Raw genomic sequence first — 18182 nt, 5'->3', positions numbered from 1 at the left:
TTTAACACCCAAATTCGCAAAGTTTAGACTTTGGAAATCCATTATCGGGGCAAGAATTCTCAAATTTTGACATGAGAGGTCACGGGGGCACCTAGAGATCGGGAAACCATTTGGGCAACAAGGCAGGCCATGACAATCCAAGTTTCCTTTCCAAATTGATATTTTCCCGTAAAAACTCATTTTCCACCCAAATTCGCATAGGTTAGCTTTGGGAAAGTCATCATCGGTGCAAAAATTCTCAAATTTTGACATAGGTACTCACGGGGCATCTCAGCATACGGAAACCATTTGGGCAACGAGGCATGCAATGGAAATCCAAGTGTCTTTTCCAATTTGATATTTTCCACCCAAATTCGCATAGGTTAGCATTGGGAAATCCATCATTGGTGTAAGAATTCACAAATTTTGAGATGGGAGCTCACAGGTGCACCTTGGGATAGGGAAACCATTGGTGCAACAAGGCAAGGCATGGAAAATCAAGAGTCCCTTCAAACTTCATGTTTCCATTGAAAACTCATTTTCGACCCAAATTCGCATAAGTTAGCCTTGTGAAATCTATCATCAGGACAAGAATTCTCAAATTTTGACATGAGAGTTCACGCGGGCACCTTGGGATAGGGAAACCATTTAGGCAACAAGTCATGCCATGGAAATCCAAGTTCCTCTTCAAGTTTTACATTTATCTTTGAAAACTCATTTTCCACCCAAATTCGCTTAGGTTAGCCTAGAGAAATTCATCATCGGGACAAGAATTCTCAAATTTTGACATGAGAGCTCACGGGGGCACCTAGGGATAGGGAAACCATTTGGGAAACGAGGCATGCCATGACAATCCATGTTTCCCTTCCAAATTGATATTTTCCCTTGAAAACTCATTTTCCACCCAAATTCGCATAGGTTTGCCTTGGGAAAACCATCGTCGGGGCAAGACTTCTCAAATTTTGACATGAGAGCTCACGGGGGCACCTTCGGATAGGGAAACCATTTAGGCAACGAGGCATGCCATGGAAATCCAAGTTTCCCTTCAAACTTGACATTTTCCCTTGAGAACTCATTTTCCACCCAAATACGCATAGGTTAGCCTTCAGAAATCCATCACCGGAACAAGAATTCTCAAATTTTGACATGACAGCTCACGAGGGCACCATGGCATAGGAAAACCATTTAGGCAACGAGGCATGCCAAGGAAATCCAAGTTTCCCTTCAAACTTGACATTTTCCCTTAAAAACTCATTTTCCACCCAAATTCGCATAGGTTAGCCTAGAGAAATTCATCATCGGGACAAGAATTCTCAAATTTTTACATGAGAGCTTACAGGGGCACCTTGGGATTGGGAAACCATTTGGGAAACGAGGCATTCCATGGCAATCCAAGTTTATCTTCCAACTTCATATTTTCCCTTAAAAATCATTTTGCACCCAAATTCGCATAGGTTAGCCTTGGGAAATCCATTATCGGGGCATTAATTCTCAAATTTTGAGATGAGAACTCACGTGGGCACCTTGGGATAGGAAAACCATTTAGGCAACGAGGCATGCCATTGAAATCCAAGTTTCCCTTCAAAGTTGATATATTCCCTTGAGGACTCATTTTCCACCCAAATTCGCATTGCTTAGCCTTGAGAAATCCATCATCAGAACAAGAATTCTCAAATTTTGACATTAGAGCTCACGGGCGCACCTTGGGATAGGGAAACCATTTGGGCAACGAGGCATGCCATGGCAATCCAAGTTTCCTTTCAAACTTGATATTTTCCTTTGAAAACTCATTTTCCCCCCAAATTCGCATAGGTTAGCCTTGGGAAATCCATCATCGGGGCAAGAATTCTCAAATTTTGACATGAGAGCTCACGGGGACACCTTGGGATAGGGAAACCATTTGGGAAACGAGACATGCCATGGCAATCCAAGTTTATCTTCCAACTTGATATTTTCCACCCACATTCGCATATGTGAAATCCATCATCGGGAAAAGAATTCTAAACTTTTGACATGAATGCTCACGCGGGCACCTTGGGATAGGGAAACCATTTGGGCAGCGAGGCTTGTCATGGCAATCCAAGTTTTGAGATGGGAGCCCACGGGTGCACTTTGGGATAGGGAAACCATTTTGGCAACAAGGGAAGGCATGCAAATCAAGAGTCCCTTCAAACTTGATATTTTCCATTGAAAACTCATTTTCCACCCAAATTCGTATAGGTTAGCCTTGAGAAATCCATCATCGGGACAAGAATTCACAAATTTTGGCATGAATGCTCACACGGGCACCTTGGGACAGGGAAACCATTTGGTCAACGAGGCATACCATGGCAATCCAAGTTTCCCTTCCAACTTGATATTTTCCCTTGTGAACTCATTTTCCACCAAAATTCGAATAGGTTAGCCTTGAGAAATCCATTATCGGGGCAAGAAATCTCAAATTTTGACATGAGAGGTCACGGGGGCACCTAGGGATAGGGAAACCATTTGGGCAACGAGGCATGCAATGACAATCCAAGTGTCCTTTCAAAATTGATATTTTCCCTTAAAAACTCATTTTCCACCCAAATTCGCAAAGGTTAGCCTTGGGAAAACCATGGTCGGGGCAAGACTTCTCAAATTTTGACATGAGAGCTCACAGGGGCACCTTGGGATAGGGAAACCATTAGGGAAACACGGCATTCCATGGCAATCCAAATTTATCTTCCAACTTGATATTTTCCCTTGAAAACTCATTTTCCACCCAAATTCGCATAGGTTAGCCTGGGGAAATCCATTATCGGGGCAATAATTCTCAAATTTTGATATGAGAGGTCATGGGGGCACCTTGGGATAGTTAAACCATTTAGGCAACGAGGCATGCCATGGAAATCTAAGTTTACTTTCAAACTTGACATTTTCCCTTGAGGACTCATTTTCCTCCCAAATTCGCTTAGGTTAGCCTTGAGAAATCCATCATCGGGACAAGAATTCTCATATTTTGACATGAGAGCTCACGCGGGCACCTTGGGATAGTGAAACCATTTAGGCAACGAGGCATGCCATGGAAATCCAAGTTTCCCTTCAAACTTGATATTTTCCTTTAAAATCTCATTTTCCACCAAAATTCGCATAGGTTAGCATTGGGAAATCCATTATCGGGGTAAGAATTCTCAAATTTTGACATGAGAGCGCACGGGGGCACCATGGGATAGGGAAACCATTTGGGCAGCGACACATGCCATGACAATCCAAGTTTCCCTTCCAACCTGATATTTTCCATTGAAAACTCATTTAACACCCAAATTCGCACAGTTTAGCCTTGGGAAATCTATTATCGGGGCAAGAATTCTCAGATTTTGACATGAGAGGTCACGGGGGCACCTAGAGATAGGGAAACCATTTGGGCAACGAGGCATGCCATGACAATCCAAGTTTCCCTTCCAAATTGATATTTTACCTTAAAAACTGATTTTCTACCCAAATTCGTATAAGTTAGCCTTGGGAAAGTCATCATCGGTGCAAAAATTCTCAAATTTTTACATAGGTGCTCACGGAGGCAGCTCGGCATAGGGAAACCATTTGGGCAACGAGGCATGCCATGGCCATCCAAGAGTCCTTTACATCTTGATATTATCCCTTGAAAACTTATTTAACACCCAAATTCGCATAGTTTAGCCTTGGAAAATGCTTTATCGGGGCAAGAATTCTCAGATTTTGACATGAGAGCTCACGGGGGCACCTTGGCATAGGGAAACCATTTGGGCAACGAGGCATGCCATGGCAATCCAAGTTTCCCTTCCAACTTGATATTTTCCCTTGAAAACTCATTTTCCACCAATATTCGCATAGGTTTGCCTTGGGAAATCCATCATCTGTGCAAGAATTTCCAAATTTTGAGATGGGAGCTCACGGGTACACCTTGGGATAGGGATACCATTTAAGCAACGAGGCATGCCATGGAAATCTAAGTTTCCCTTCAAAATTGACATTTTCTCTTGATGACTCATTTTCCACCCAAATTCGCATAGGTTGGCCTTGAGAAATTCATCATCGGGACAAGAATTCTCAAATTTTTACATGAGTGCTCACGGGGGCACCTTGGAATAGGGAAACCATTTGGGAAACGAGGCATGCCATGGCAATCCAAGTTTATCTTCCAACTTGATATTTTCCCTTGAAAACTCATTTTCCTCACAAATTCGCATAGGTGTTAGCCTTGAGAAATTCATCATCGGGACAAGAATTCCCAAATTCGCATAGTTTAGCCTTGGGAAATCCATTATCGGGGCAAGAATTCTCAGATTTTGACATGAGAGGTCACGGGGGCACCTAGAGATAGGGAAACCATTTGGGCAACGAGGCATGCCATGACAATCCAAGTTTCCCTTCCAAATTGATATTTTACCTTAAAAACTGATTTTCCACCCAAATTCGCATAAGTTAGCCTTGGGAAAGTCATCATCGGTGCAAAAATTCTCAAATTTTTACATAGGTGCTCACGGAGGCAGCTCGGCATAGGGAAACCATTTGGGCAACGAGGCATGCCATGGCCATCCAAGAGTCCCTTATATCTTTATATTATCCCTTGAAAACTCATTTAACACCCAAATTCGCATAGTTTAGCCTTGGGAAATCCACCATCACGGCAAGAATTCCCAAATTTTGACATGAGAGCTCACGGGGGCACCTTGCGATAGGGAAACCGTTTGGGAAACAAGGCATGCCGTGGCAATCCAAATGTCCCTTCCAACTAGATATTTTCCACCCAAATTCGCATTGGGTTAGCCTTGGGAAATCCATCATCGGTGCAAGAATTCCCAAATTTTGAGATGGGATCTCACAGGTGCACCATGGGATAGGGAAACAATTTGGGCAACAATACAAGGCATGACAAATCAAGAATCCCTTCAAACATGATATTTTCCTTTGAAAACTCATTTTCCACCCAAATTCGCATATGTTAGCCTTGGGAAATCCATCATCGGGCAAGAATTTTCAAGTTTTGATATGAGAGCTCACGCGGGTCCCTTGGGATAGGGAAACCATTTAGGCAACGAGGCATGCCATGGAAATTCAAGTTTCCCTTCAAACTTCATATTTTCCCTTGAAAACTCATTTTCCACCCAAATTCGCATAGGTTAAGCATTGAGAAATCCATCATTAGGACAAGAATTCTCATATTTTGACACAAGAGCTCACGCGGGCACCTTGGGATAGGGATACCATTTAGGCAGCTAGGCATGCCATGGAAATCCATGTTCCCTTCAAACTTGATATTTTCCTTTTAAAACTCATTTTCCACCCAAATTCGCATAGGTTAGCCTTGGGAAATCCATCATCGGGGCAAGAATTTTCAAATTTGGACATGAGAGCTCACGGGGGCACCTTGGGATAGGCAAACCATTTGGGCAGTGAGACATGCCATGGCAATCCAAGTTTCCCTTCCAACTTGATATTTTCCCTTGAAAACTCATTTAACACCCAAATTCTCATAGTTTAGCCTTGGGAAATCCTTTATTGGGGAAAGAATTTTCAAATTTTGACATGAGAGCTCACGCGGGCACCTTGGGATAGGGAAACCATTAGGCAACAAGGCATGCCATGGAAATCCAAGTTTCCCTTCAAACTTGATATTTTCCCTTGAAAACCCATTTTCCACCCAAATTCGCATAAGTTAGCATTGAGAAATCCACTATCGGGGCAAAAATTCTCAAATTTTGTCATGAGAGCTCTCGGGGGCCCCTAGGGATAGGGAAACCGTTTGGGAAACGAGGCATGTCATGGCAATCCAATTGTCCCTTCCAATTTGATATTTACCACCCAAATTCGCATAGGTTTGCCTTCGGAAATCCATCATCGGTGCAAGAATTCCCGAATTTTGAGATGGGAGCTCACAGGTGCACCTTGGTATAGGGAAACCATTTGGGCAACAAGGCAAGGCATGACAAATAAAGAGTCCCTTCAAACTTGATATTTATCTTTGAAAACTCATTTTCCACCCAAAATCGCATAGGTTAGCCTTTGGAAATCCATCATCGGGGCAAGAATTTTCAAATTTTGACATGAGAGCTCACGGGTGCATCTTGCGATAGGAAAACCATTTGGGCAGCGAGATATGTCATGGCAATCCTAGTTTCCCTTCCAACTTGATATTTTCCCTTGAAAACTCATTTTCCACCGAAATTCGCATAGGTTAAGCATTGAGAAATCCATCATTAGGACAAGAATTCTCATATTTTGACACAAGAGCTCACGCGGGCACCTTGGGATAGGGATACCATTTAGGCAACTAGGCATGCCATGGAATTCCCAAATTTTGACATGAGAGCTCACGGGGGCACCTTGCGATAGGTAAACCGTTTGGGGAACGAGGCATGCGATGGCAATCCAAATGTCCCTTCCAACTAGATATCTTCCACCCAAATAAGCATAGGGTTAGCCTTTGGAAATCCAGCATCGGTGCAAGAATTCCAAAATTTTGAGATGGGAGCTCAGAGGTGCACCTAGGGATAGGGAAACCATTTGGGCAACAATACAAGGCATGGAAAATCAAGAGTCCCTTTAAACTTGATATTTTCCTTTGAAAACTCATTTTCCACCCAAATTCGCATAGGATAGACTTGAGAAATCCATCATCGGGGCAAGAATTTTCAAGTTTTGACATGAGAGCTCACGCGGGCACCTTGGGTTAGGGAAACCATTTAGGAAACGAGGCATGCCATGAAAATCCAAGTTTCCCTTCAAACTTGACATTTTCCCTTGAAAACTCATTTTCCACCCAAATTCGCATAGGTTAAGCCTTGAGAAATCCATCATTAGGACAAGAATTCTCATATTTTCACACAAGAGCTCACGCGGGCACCTTGGGATAGGGAAACCATTTAGGCAGCGAGGCATGCCATGGCAATCCATGTTCTCTTCAAACTTGATTTTTTCCTTTAAAAACTCATTTTCCACCAAAATTCGCATAGGTTAACCTTGGGAAATCGATCATCGGGGCAAGAATTTTCAAATTTGGACATGAGAGCTCACGGGGGCACCTTGGGATAGGCAAACCATTTGGGCAGCGACACATGCCATGGCAATCCAAGTTTCCCTTCAAACTTGACATTTTCCCTTAAAAACTCATTTTCCACCCAAATTCGCATAGGTTCGCCTTGAGAAATTCATCATCGGGACAAGAATTCTCAAATTTTGACATGAGAGCTCATGCGGGCACCTTGGGATAGGGAAACCATTTAGGCAAAGAGGCATGCCATGGAAATCCAAGTTTCCGTTCAAACTTGATATTTTCCTTTAAAAACTCATTTTCCGCCCAAATTCGCATAGGTTAGCCTTGAGAAATCCATCATCGAGGCAAGAATTTTCAAATTTTGACATGAGAGCTCACGGGGGAACCTTGGGATAGGCAAACCAATTGTGCAGCGAGACATGCCATGGCAATCCAAGTTTCCCTTCCAACTTGATATTTTCCCTTGAAAACACATTTAACACCCAAATTCGCATAGGTTAGCCTTGGGATATCCACTATCGGGGCAAGAATTCCCAAATTTTGACATGAGAGCTCACGGGGGCACCTTGCGATAGGTAAACCGTTTGGGGAACGAGGCATGCGATGGCAATCCAAATGTCCCTTCCAACTAGATATTTTCCACCCAAATTAGCATGGGGTTAGCCTTGGGAAATCCAACATCGGTGCAAGAATTCCAAAATTTTGAGATGGGAGCTCACAGGTGCACCTAGGGAAAGGGAAACCATTTGGGCAACAATACAAGGCATGGAAAATCAAGAGTCCCTTCAAACTTGATATTTTCCTTTGAAAACTCATTTTCCACCCAAATTCGCATAAGTTAGCCTTGAGAAATCCATCATCGGGGCAATAATTTTCAAGTTTTGACATGAGAGCTCACGCGGGCACCTTGTGATAGGGAAACCATTTAGGCAACGAGGCATGCCATGGAAATCCAAGTTTCCCTTCAAACTTGACATTTTCCCTTGAAAACTCATTTTCCACCCAAATTCGCATAGGTTAAGCCTTCGGAAATCCATCATCAGGACAAGAATTCTCATATTTTGACACAAGAGCTCACGCGGGCACCTTAGGATAGGGAAACCATTTAGGAAGCGAGACATGCCATGGCAATCCAAGTTTCCCTTCCAACTTGATATTTTCCTTTAAAAACTCATTTTCCACCCAAATTCGCATAGGTTAGCTTTGGGAAATCCATCATCGGGGCAAGAATTTTCAAATTTGGACATGAGAGATCACGGGGGCACCTTGGGATAGGCAAACCATTTGGGCAGCGAGGCATGCCATGGAAATCCAAGTTTCCCTTCAAACTTGACATCTTTCGTTGAAAACTCATTTTCCACCCAAATTCGCATAGTTTAAGCCTTGAGAAATCCATCATCAGGACAAGAATTCTCAGATTTTGACATGAGAGCTCACAGGGGCACCTTGGGATAGGAAAACCATTTGGGCAGCGAGACATGCCATGGCAATCCAAGTTTCGCTTCCAACTTGATATTTTCCCTTGAAAACTCATTTAACACCCAAATTCGCATAGTTTAGCCTTGGGAAATCCACTATCGGGGCAAGAATTGTCAAATTTTGACATGAAAGGTCACGGGGGCACCTAGCGATAGGGAAACCATTTGGGAAACGAGGCAAGGCATGGCAAATGAAGAGTCCCTTCAAACATGATATTTTCCTTTCAAAACTCATTTTCCACCCAGAATCGTTTGGGTTAGCCTTGGGAAATCCTTCATCGGGGCAAGAATTTTCAAATTTTGACATGAGAGCTCACGCGGGCACCTTGGGATAGGGAAACCATTTAGGCAACGAGGCATGCCATGGCAATCCAAGTTTCCCTTCAAACTTGACATTTTCCCTTGAGTACTCATTTTTCACCGAAATCCGCATAGGTTAGCATTGAGAAATTCATCATCGGAACAAGAATTCTCAAATTTTGACATTAGAGTTCACGGGGGCACCTTGGGATAGGGAAACCATTTGAGAAACGAGGCATGCCATGGCAATCCAAGTTTATCTTCCAACTTGATATTTTCCCTTGAAAACTCATTTTCCACCAAAATTAGCATAGGTTGTTAGCTTCGGGAAATCCATCATCGGTGCAAGGTTTCCCAAATTTTGTGATGGGAGCTCACGGGTGCACCTTGGGTTAGGGAAACCATTTGGGCAACAAGGCAAGGCATGACAAATCAAGAGTCCCTTCAAACTTGATATTTTCCTTTGAAAACTCATTTTCCACCCAAATTCGCATAGTAGAAATTCATAATCGGGACAAGAATTCTCAAATTTTGACATAAGGGCTCACGCGGGCACCTTTGGATAGGGAAACAATTTGGGCAACGAGGCATGCCATGGAAATCCAAGTTTCCCTTCAAACTTGACATTTTCCCTTGGAAACTAATTTTCCACCCAAATTTGCATAGGTTAGCCTTGAGAAATTCATCATCGGGACAATAATTCTAAAATTTTGACATGAGAGCTCAAGGGGGACACCATGGGATAGGGAAACCATTTAGGAAATGAGGCATGCCAAGACAATCCAAGTTTATCTTCCAACTTGATATTTTCCCTTGAAAACTCATTTTCCACCCAAATTCGCATAGTTTAGACTTGGAAATCCATTATCGGGGAAAGAATTCTCAAATTTTGACATGAGAGCTCACGGGGCCACCTTGGGATAGGGAAATCATTTGGGCAACGAGGCATGCCATGACAATCTAAGTTTCCCATCCAAATTGATATTTTCCCTAAAAAACTCATTTTCCACCCAAATTTGCATAGGTTAGCGTTGAGAAATCCATCATCGGAACAAGAATTCTCAAATTTTGACATGAGAGCTCACGAGGGCACTTTGCGATAGGAAAACCATTTAGGCAACGAGGCATGCCATGGAAATCCAAGTTTCCCTTCAAACTTGACATTTTCCCTTGAAAACTCATTTTCCACCCAAATTCGCATAGGTTAGCCTTGAGAAATTCATCATCGGGACAAGAATTCTCAAATTTTGACATGAGAGTTCACGGGGGCACCTTGGGAAAGGGAAACCATTTGAGAAACGAGGCATGCCATGGCAGTCCAAGTTTATCTTCCAACTTGATATTTTTTATTGAAAACTCATTTTCCACCCAAATTCGCATAGGTTGTTAGCCTCGGAAAATCCATCATCGGTGCAAGAATTCCCAAATTTTGATATGGGAGTTCACGGGTGCACCTTGGGTTAGGGAAACCATTTGGGCAACAAGGCAAGGCATGACAAATCAAGAGTCCTTTCAAACTTGATATTTTCCGTTGAAAACTCATTTTCCACCCAAATTCGCATAGTAGAAATCCATCATCGGGACAAGAATTCTCAAGTTTTGACATGAGAGCTCACGGGGGCACCTTGGGATAGGGAAACCATTTGAGCAACGAGGCATGCAATGGAAATCCAGGTTTCCCTTCCAACTTGACATTTTCCCTTGTAAACTCATTTCCCACCAAAATTCGCGTAGGTTAGCCTTGAGAAATCCATTATCGGGGCAAGAATTCTCAAATTTTGACATGAGAGGTCACGGGGTCACCTAGAGATAGGGAAACCATTTGGGCAACGAGGCATGCCATGACAATCTAAGTTTCCCTTCCAAATTGATATTTTCCCTTAAAAACTCATTTTCCACCCAAATTCGCATAGGTTAGCCTTGAGAAATCCATCATCGGAACAAGAATTCTCAAATTTTGACATGATAACTCACGAGGGAAGTTTGGGATAGGAAAATCATTTAGCCAATGAGGCATGCCATGGAAATCCAAGTTTTTCCTTCAAACTTGACATTTTCCCTTGAAAACTCATTTTCCACCCAAATTCGCATAGTAACGCCTTGAGAAATTCATTATCGGGACAAGAATTCTCAAATTTTGACATGAGAGTTCACTGAGGACCTTGGGATAGGGAAACCATTTGAGAAACGAGGCACGCCATGACAATCCAAGTTTATCTCCCAACTTGATATTTTCCCTTGAAAACTCATTTTCCACCCAAATTCTAATAGTTTAGCCTTTGGAAATCCATTATCGGGGCAAGAATTCCCAAATTATGACATGAGAGCTCACGGGGGCACCTTGTGATAGGGAAAAAATTTGGGAAACGAGGCATGCCATGGAAATCCAAATGTCCATTCCAACTTGATATTTTCCACCCAAATTGGCATAAGTTAGTCTTGAGTAATCCATCATCAGTGCAAAAATTCCAAAATTTTGAGATAGGATCTCATGCGTGCTCCTTGGGATAGGGAAACCATTTAGGCAACAAGGCAAGGCATGGCAAATCAAGAATCCCTTTAAACTTGATATTTTCCTGTGAAAACTCATTTTCCACCCAAATTCGCATAGGTTAGCCTTGGCAAATTCATCATCGGGACAAGAATTCTCAAATTTTGACATGAGAGCTCACGGGGGTACCTTGGAATAGGGAAACATTTGGGAAACGAGGCATGCCATGGCAATCCAAGTTTATCTTCCTACTTGATATTTTCCCTTGAAAACTCATTTTCCACCCAAATCGCATAGGTGTTAGCCTTGAGAAATTCATCATCGGGACAAGAATTCTCAAATTTTGACATGAGAGCTCACGGGGGTACCTTGGAATAGGGAAACCATTTCGGAAACGAGGCATGCCATGGCAATCCAAGTTTATCTTCCAACTTGATATTTTCCCTTCAAAACACATTTTCCACCCAAATTCGCATAGGTGTTAGCCTTGAGAAATTCATCATCGGGACAAGAATTCTCAAATTTTGACATGAGAGTTCAAGGGGGCACCTTGGGATAAGGAAACCATTTGGGAAACGAAGCATTCCATGGCAATCCAAGTTTATCTTCCAACTTGATATTTTCCCTTGAAAACTCATTTTCCACCCAAATTCGCATAGGTTAGCCTTGAGAAATCCATTATCGGGGCAAAAATTCTCAAATTTGGACATGAGAGCTCACGCTGGCACCTTGGGATAGGGAAACCATTAAGGAAACGAGGCCTGCCATGGAAATCCAAGTTTCCCTTCAAGCTTGATATATTCCCAAGAAAACTCATTTTCCACCCAAATTCGCATAGGTTAGCCTTGGGAAATCGATTATCGGGGTAAGAATTCTCAAATTTTGACATGAGAGCTCACGGGGGCCCCTTTGGATTGGGAAACCATTTGGGAAACGAGGCATGCCATGGCAATCCAAATGTCCCTTCCAATTTGATATTTTCCAACCAAATTGGCATCGGTTAGCCTTGGGAAATCCATCATCGGTGCAAGAATTCCCAAATTTTGAGATGGGAGCTCACGGGTGCACCTTGGGATAGGGAAACCATTTGAGCAACCATACAAGGCATGGAAAATCAAGAGTCCCTTTAATCTTTATATTTTCCATTGAAAACTTATTTTCCACCCAAATTCGCATAGGTTAGCCTTGGGTAATCCATTATCGGGGCAAGAATTTTCAAATTTTGACATGAGAGCTCACGCGGGCACCTTGGGATAGGGAACCCATTAAGGCAACGAGGCATGCCATGGAAATCCAAGTTTCCCTTCAAACCTGATATTTTCCCTTGAAAATTCATTTAACACCCAAATTCGCAAAGTTTAGACTTTGGAAATCCATTATCGGGGCAAGAATTCTCAAATTTTGACATGAGAGGTCACGGGGGCACCTGGAAATAGGGAAATCATTTGGGCAACGAGGCATGCCATGAAATCTAAGTTTCCCTTCCAAATTGATATTTTCCCTTAAAAACTCATTTTCCACATAAATTCGCATCGGTTAATCTTGGGAAAGTCATCATCGGTGCAAGAATTCCTAAATTTTGACATGACAGCTCATGGGGGCACCTTGGGATAGGGAACCATTTGGGAAACAAGGCATGTCATGGCAATCCAAATATCCCTTCCAACTTGATATTTTCCACCCAAATTCGCATATGTTAGCCTTGGGAAATCAATCATCGGTGCAAGAATTCCCAAATTTTGAGATGGGATCTCACGGGTGCACCTTGGGATACGGAAACCATTTGGGCAACAAGGCAAGGCATGGAAAATCTAGATTCCCTTCAAACTTGATATTTTCCTTTGAAAACTCATTTTCCACCCAAATTCGCATAGGTTAGCCTTGGGAAATACGTCATCGGGGCAAGATTTTTCAAGTTTTGACAGAAGAGTTCACGCGGGCACCTTGGGATAGGGAAACCATTTGGGAAACGAAGCATGCCATGGAAATCCAAGTTTATCTTCCAACTTGATATTTTCCCTTGAAAACTCATTTTCCACCCAAATTCGCATAGGTTAGCCTTGGGAAATACGTTATCGGGGCAAGATTTTTCAAGTTTTGACAGAAGAGCTCACGCGGGCACCTTGGGATAGGGAAACCATTTGGGAAACGAAGCATGCCATGGAAATCCAAGTTTATCTTCCAACTTGATATTTTCCCTTGAAAACTCATTTTCCACCCAAATTCGCATAAGTTAGCCTTAGGAAATCCATTATCGGGGCAAGAATTCTCAGATTTTGACATGAGACGTCACGGAGGCACCTAGAGATAGGGAAACCATTTGGGCAACGAGGCATGCCATGTCAATCCAAGTTTCCCTTCCAAATTGATATTTTCCCTTAAAAACTCACTTTCCATCCAAATTCGCATAGGTTTGCCTTGGGAAAGTCATCATCGGTGCAAAAATTCTCAAATTTTGACGTAGGTGCTCACGGGGGTAGCTCGGCATAGGGAAACCATTTGGGAAACAAGGCATGCCATGGCCATCCAAAAGTCCCTTACATCTTGATATTTTGCATTGAAAAGTCATTTTCCACCGAAGTTCGCATAGGTTAGCCTTGGAAGATCCACTATCGGGGAAAGAATTCTCAAATTTTGAGATGGGAGCTCACGCTAGCACCTTGGGTTAGGGAAACCATTTAGGCAACAAGGCATGCCATGGAAATCCAAGTTTCCCTTCAAACTTGATATTTTCCTTTGAAAACTCATTTTTCACCCAAATTCGCATAGGTTATTAGCCTTGGGAAATCCATCATCGGGGCAAGAATTTTCAAATTTTAACATGAGAGCTCCTGGGGGCACCTTGGGATAGGGAAACCATTTGGGAAACGAGGCTTGCCATGGCAATCCAAATGTCCCTTCCAACTTGATATTTTCCACCCAAATTCGCATAGGCCTTGGGAAATCCATCATCGGTGCAAGAATTCCCAAATTTTGAGATGGGAGCTCACGGGTGCACCTTGTGACGACCAAACTCACACCCTACCTAAACTATAAAATAAGAATATCTTCAGAAAACAACACTTTTATTGATGAACTTTGAAAAAAGTACAAGACCTTTGGGTCAGAATTCATCGTTGTCCAATTGATAGTCTGAGAACGTCTCCAGGAAAGTTAGCCGCGCTAAGCGTCATTAAAAGCAATTCCTTTCCTTAGACAAGATGTCCCAGAGTCTCGCATGGACTCCTCTGAATCTTTCCCGATTACTTTGACAAACTTAATTACAAAAAAAACTACTGCTTTCATACTTATTTTACAGTCTGATAGAGTACGAGTCCAGTCGAACACGTCTTCTTCCATCGGCTGGTCTTTATTCTACTCGAACCCTCTCGTATATTCACAACTATTTACAGCTCTTCCTGCCTTGGTCACTTTTTCATTCTAGTTCTTTTTCCTAGGGCTCCGTCCCTAAGTTGTTCAATTAGAACAACCAACCAAAACAAGAGGGGTGAGAAGCAATCCAACACACTCGAGCAAGAGGAATAGTGTAAAATAAATAAGCAAGTAAATCAAGTGAAAAGTAATAGCATAATCAAATAAATCATTAAAAAAATCTAATTAGAAATAGTTTCGGTCTATAGACGAGGATGTGGGCCCAACATTCTCCAGGAAAGTCACCGAGAAGCCGCTCGGCTGGGACGATCATCAGGGGGCCTGTAGTGTGATTACGTTCCGGATGGGACAAACCTCATCTCAAACCTGTTGGTAGGTCCCACCTAATCACACCCCAAGGACCGCAACCATAAAGGTATCCCTTAGATCTCACAGCGTTACCCAATGGCACAGCCTGGCCTTGACTGTCTAGTTGGGGCCACTGACCTTTCCTTTTCATAGAGTACCTGCAAGCCGTTAGAAATCTCGTGGAAATATTCTGAGAATTGATCAAATAATATTTTCTTTAAAAATCGGGATGCCTCGTAAAAAAAAATGTTTAAGAAAAGATTCGGAGGCTCCTATCGAATCAATTCCCAGAAATAAATCCCGTTTACAATAATTTTTTTTTTTAAATATTTCAATAAAACAAATAGGGACCCAAGGGAGGTCCAACACATATTTATTTACACTACACTCCCTCATGAGTTGAGCATTCTCCCCCCCTTACCTTTCTTCGGAAAAATCCTCCAATTAATAGTTATCTGCAATAATAATATCGTAAGGCATTTTAGTCAATTTTTCACCTTAAAGTTATAAAATTCCATGTTATTCTTCATAATTTAATATTTAATTCATTCATTTTTTTTAACAAATATTCGTTTTTATTTTGTAAGAAATTAAATAATTAGGCGGCAAGGCCGACCATCATTATATAACTTTAAATAAGGCGGCATAGCTGACTATGTATTTTTGATAAGGCGACAGAGCCGACCATTAGTTTTTAAATGAGGCGGCAGTGCCGGCCTTTATATGTGTGTGGCGGCAGAGCCAGCCTTTATATTTATACGGCGGCAGAGCCACCTTTAAATTCAAGCGACTTAACCACTTAAATAAAATTAACTATTTTAGCTTAAACTTAAAAATTTCATAACTTTTGTTCTAGACCTCCAAAATTCATTCTGTTTCTTTCTAAATGTTCATTTTAATCCCATGAATCATAATCAACTCTTACTTTGCATTGAATCATTAAGAATAGTGAGTTATAAGGCCGGGAAGTTGCATACCTTCTTTCCTCTTGAAACCCTATCAAACCAAGTTAATTTTTCCGAACCAAATATGTATATGGAACCTATGGAAGACAAGGATTCGAACTATGCAAGAAAATCCAAGTTCTGAGCAGTTTTCCGGTGACCTCGCCGGAGAAGACGGTGGCTGGCGGCGGCGCTCCGGCGGAAGGGTGGAGTTAAGGGTGGAAACCGGTTGGAAAAGCTTCCTCTCACTCCTAGGAACTCAATGGTATAGGTGGGTAGCTGAAAAGGTCTCTGGTTTGGCCAGAACGATGAGCACCGTGAAGCTTTTCCGGTGAGGAGCTTAGCAACAATGGCAGAATGAAATCTAGACCTCCAAACTTCAAAATTCTTGCACGAATAGCTTCCTGGTGAAATTCTAAGCAAAATAGACTCTTGGTTCGACAAAATTGATGGAGATTTGAGGGAGAACCGAGAGCTCAAAGTTTCGGAATTTCTTGAGCTCGGTTGGGCTATCTCAGGTGATTGTTGGGCGGAGAAGAGGTTAGGGAAGGCTTTAGGAGGCTGAGAGGAAGGTTTAGCAAGGATTTGGAGGCTTGGGTTGCTCTGGTTTGAGTTGGTTTGAACTTGAACTCGGTGGTGGTATTTATAGACAAAGCCAGGGACCTGAATTTGAATTAAAACTATTTCTGATGTTACAGTTAGGTCCCTATAGAATAGGTCGGTTATTAACTTTGGTCCTTCAGAGTTAGGTCAGTTTGTAGTTTAGTCCTTCCTGAAATTTTTTTTATTCTCATCCTTATCCTTTGAATTTTCTAGAACTTGATTTTGATTTTGATTTTATTTAGTTATTTATTTATAATAATAATACTAATTAATTAAAATAATCCTATTATTTCTTGTTGAGGGAAAAATTTAGGTCGTTACATTTCTCCCCCACTAGAAAGAAAATTTCGTCCTCGAAATTTCATACCTAGTTGAAGAGAAACGGATGACTTTTCTTCATTTGATCCTCCAATTCCCAAGTGGCCTCTTCCTCCATACCCGTTCCCCAAGCTACTTTGACCAATGGAATTTCCTTTCCTCTGAGTTGTTTGATTCGTCGGTCCACTATTTGTACTGGAGGTACACTAAAGGTTAAATTATCCTTCAGCTGAATGGTCTCCGGTTCCAGTACATGAGAAGGGTCAGGTACATATTTCCGTAGTTGAGAGACGTGGAATACGTTATGAAGATTTGATAGTACTGGTGGCAAGGCGATCTGATATGCGACTGGGCCAACCCTTTTTATAATTTGATAAGGCCCAATAAATTTTGGAGTAAGCTTCTTGGCTTTCAATACTCGACCTACTCCTGTGGTTGGGTTTACCTTTAAGAAAACATGGTCTCCTTCTTGGAATTCCAGAGGTTTCCTTCTTTGATCGTAATAACTCTTTTGTCGATCTTGAGACGTCCTCATCTTTTCTCGTATGTCTCTTACTATCTCTGTCATCCTTTGCACCACTTCCGGTCCCAACATCAGCTTGTCTCCATCATCGAACCAGCATAGTGGTGTTCGACACTTTCTTCCGTATAACGCCTCATACGGTGCCATTCCGATGCTGGAATGAAAGCTGTTATTATAAGTGAATACAATCAAAGGAAGGTATTGATCCCAACTCCCTTTGTATTCTAGTACACAAGCTCGCAGCAAATCCTCGAGAGTCTGAATGGTTCTTTCCGACTGACCATCAGTTTGAGGATGATAAGCGGAGCTTAGTCGTAGTTGAGTCCCCAAAGCTTGATGTAAACTTCCCCAGAATCTTGATAGGAATCTGGGATCTCGATCTGAGACAATAGTTGTTGGGATTCCATGTAATCTTACTATTTCTTTTATATATAACTGGGTTAACTTCTTCAGAGAATGGGTAACTTTGATGGGTAAAAAGTGTGCTGACTTTGTCAATCGATCCACAATTACCCATATAGCGTCGTATCCAGAAGAAGTTCTTGGTAATCCGGATACAAAATCCATGGCTATAGCATCCCACTTCCATACCGGAATCTCTAGGGGTTGTAACATCCCTGCAAGCTTCTGATGTTCAATTTTTGCTTTTTGGCACACCAGGCAAGCCGCTACATATTTTGCCACATCCTTCTTCATTCCTCGCCACCAAAACATTTTCTTTAGATCTGCGTACATCTTATTGGTTCCTGGATGAATGCTCAGATTACTCTTGTGTGCTTCATCCAAGATCAACCTTCTTAAAGTTGCATCATTGGGTACACAGATTCTGTTG

The 18182-nt window shown here is 42.1% G+C and overlaps 1 long non-coding RNA gene across 1 annotated transcript; it reads right to left on the bottom strand.

The window, feature by feature from the left end:
* Positions 1–14290: 14290 nt before the first annotated feature.
* LOC130720306 (uncharacterized) lies at positions 14291–16623 on the bottom strand. The gene is made up of 3 exons (XR_009013032.1): positions 15940–16623; positions 15384–15417; positions 14291–14689 (listed from the first exon to the last, which is right to left on the bottom strand). It is a non-coding gene; the product is annotated as an uncharacterized LOC130720306 (long non-coding RNA).
* Between the last annotated feature and the right edge of the window lie 1559 nt (positions 16624–18182).

This window comes from Lotus japonicus, chromosome 5, assembly GCF_012489685.1.
Source record: "Lotus japonicus ecotype B-129 chromosome 5, LjGifu_v1.2".
Lineage (NCBI taxonomy): Eukaryota > Viridiplantae > Streptophyta > Magnoliopsida > Fabales > Fabaceae > Lotus > Lotus japonicus.
This window is presented reverse-complemented; position numbering and strand designations above follow the sequence as displayed.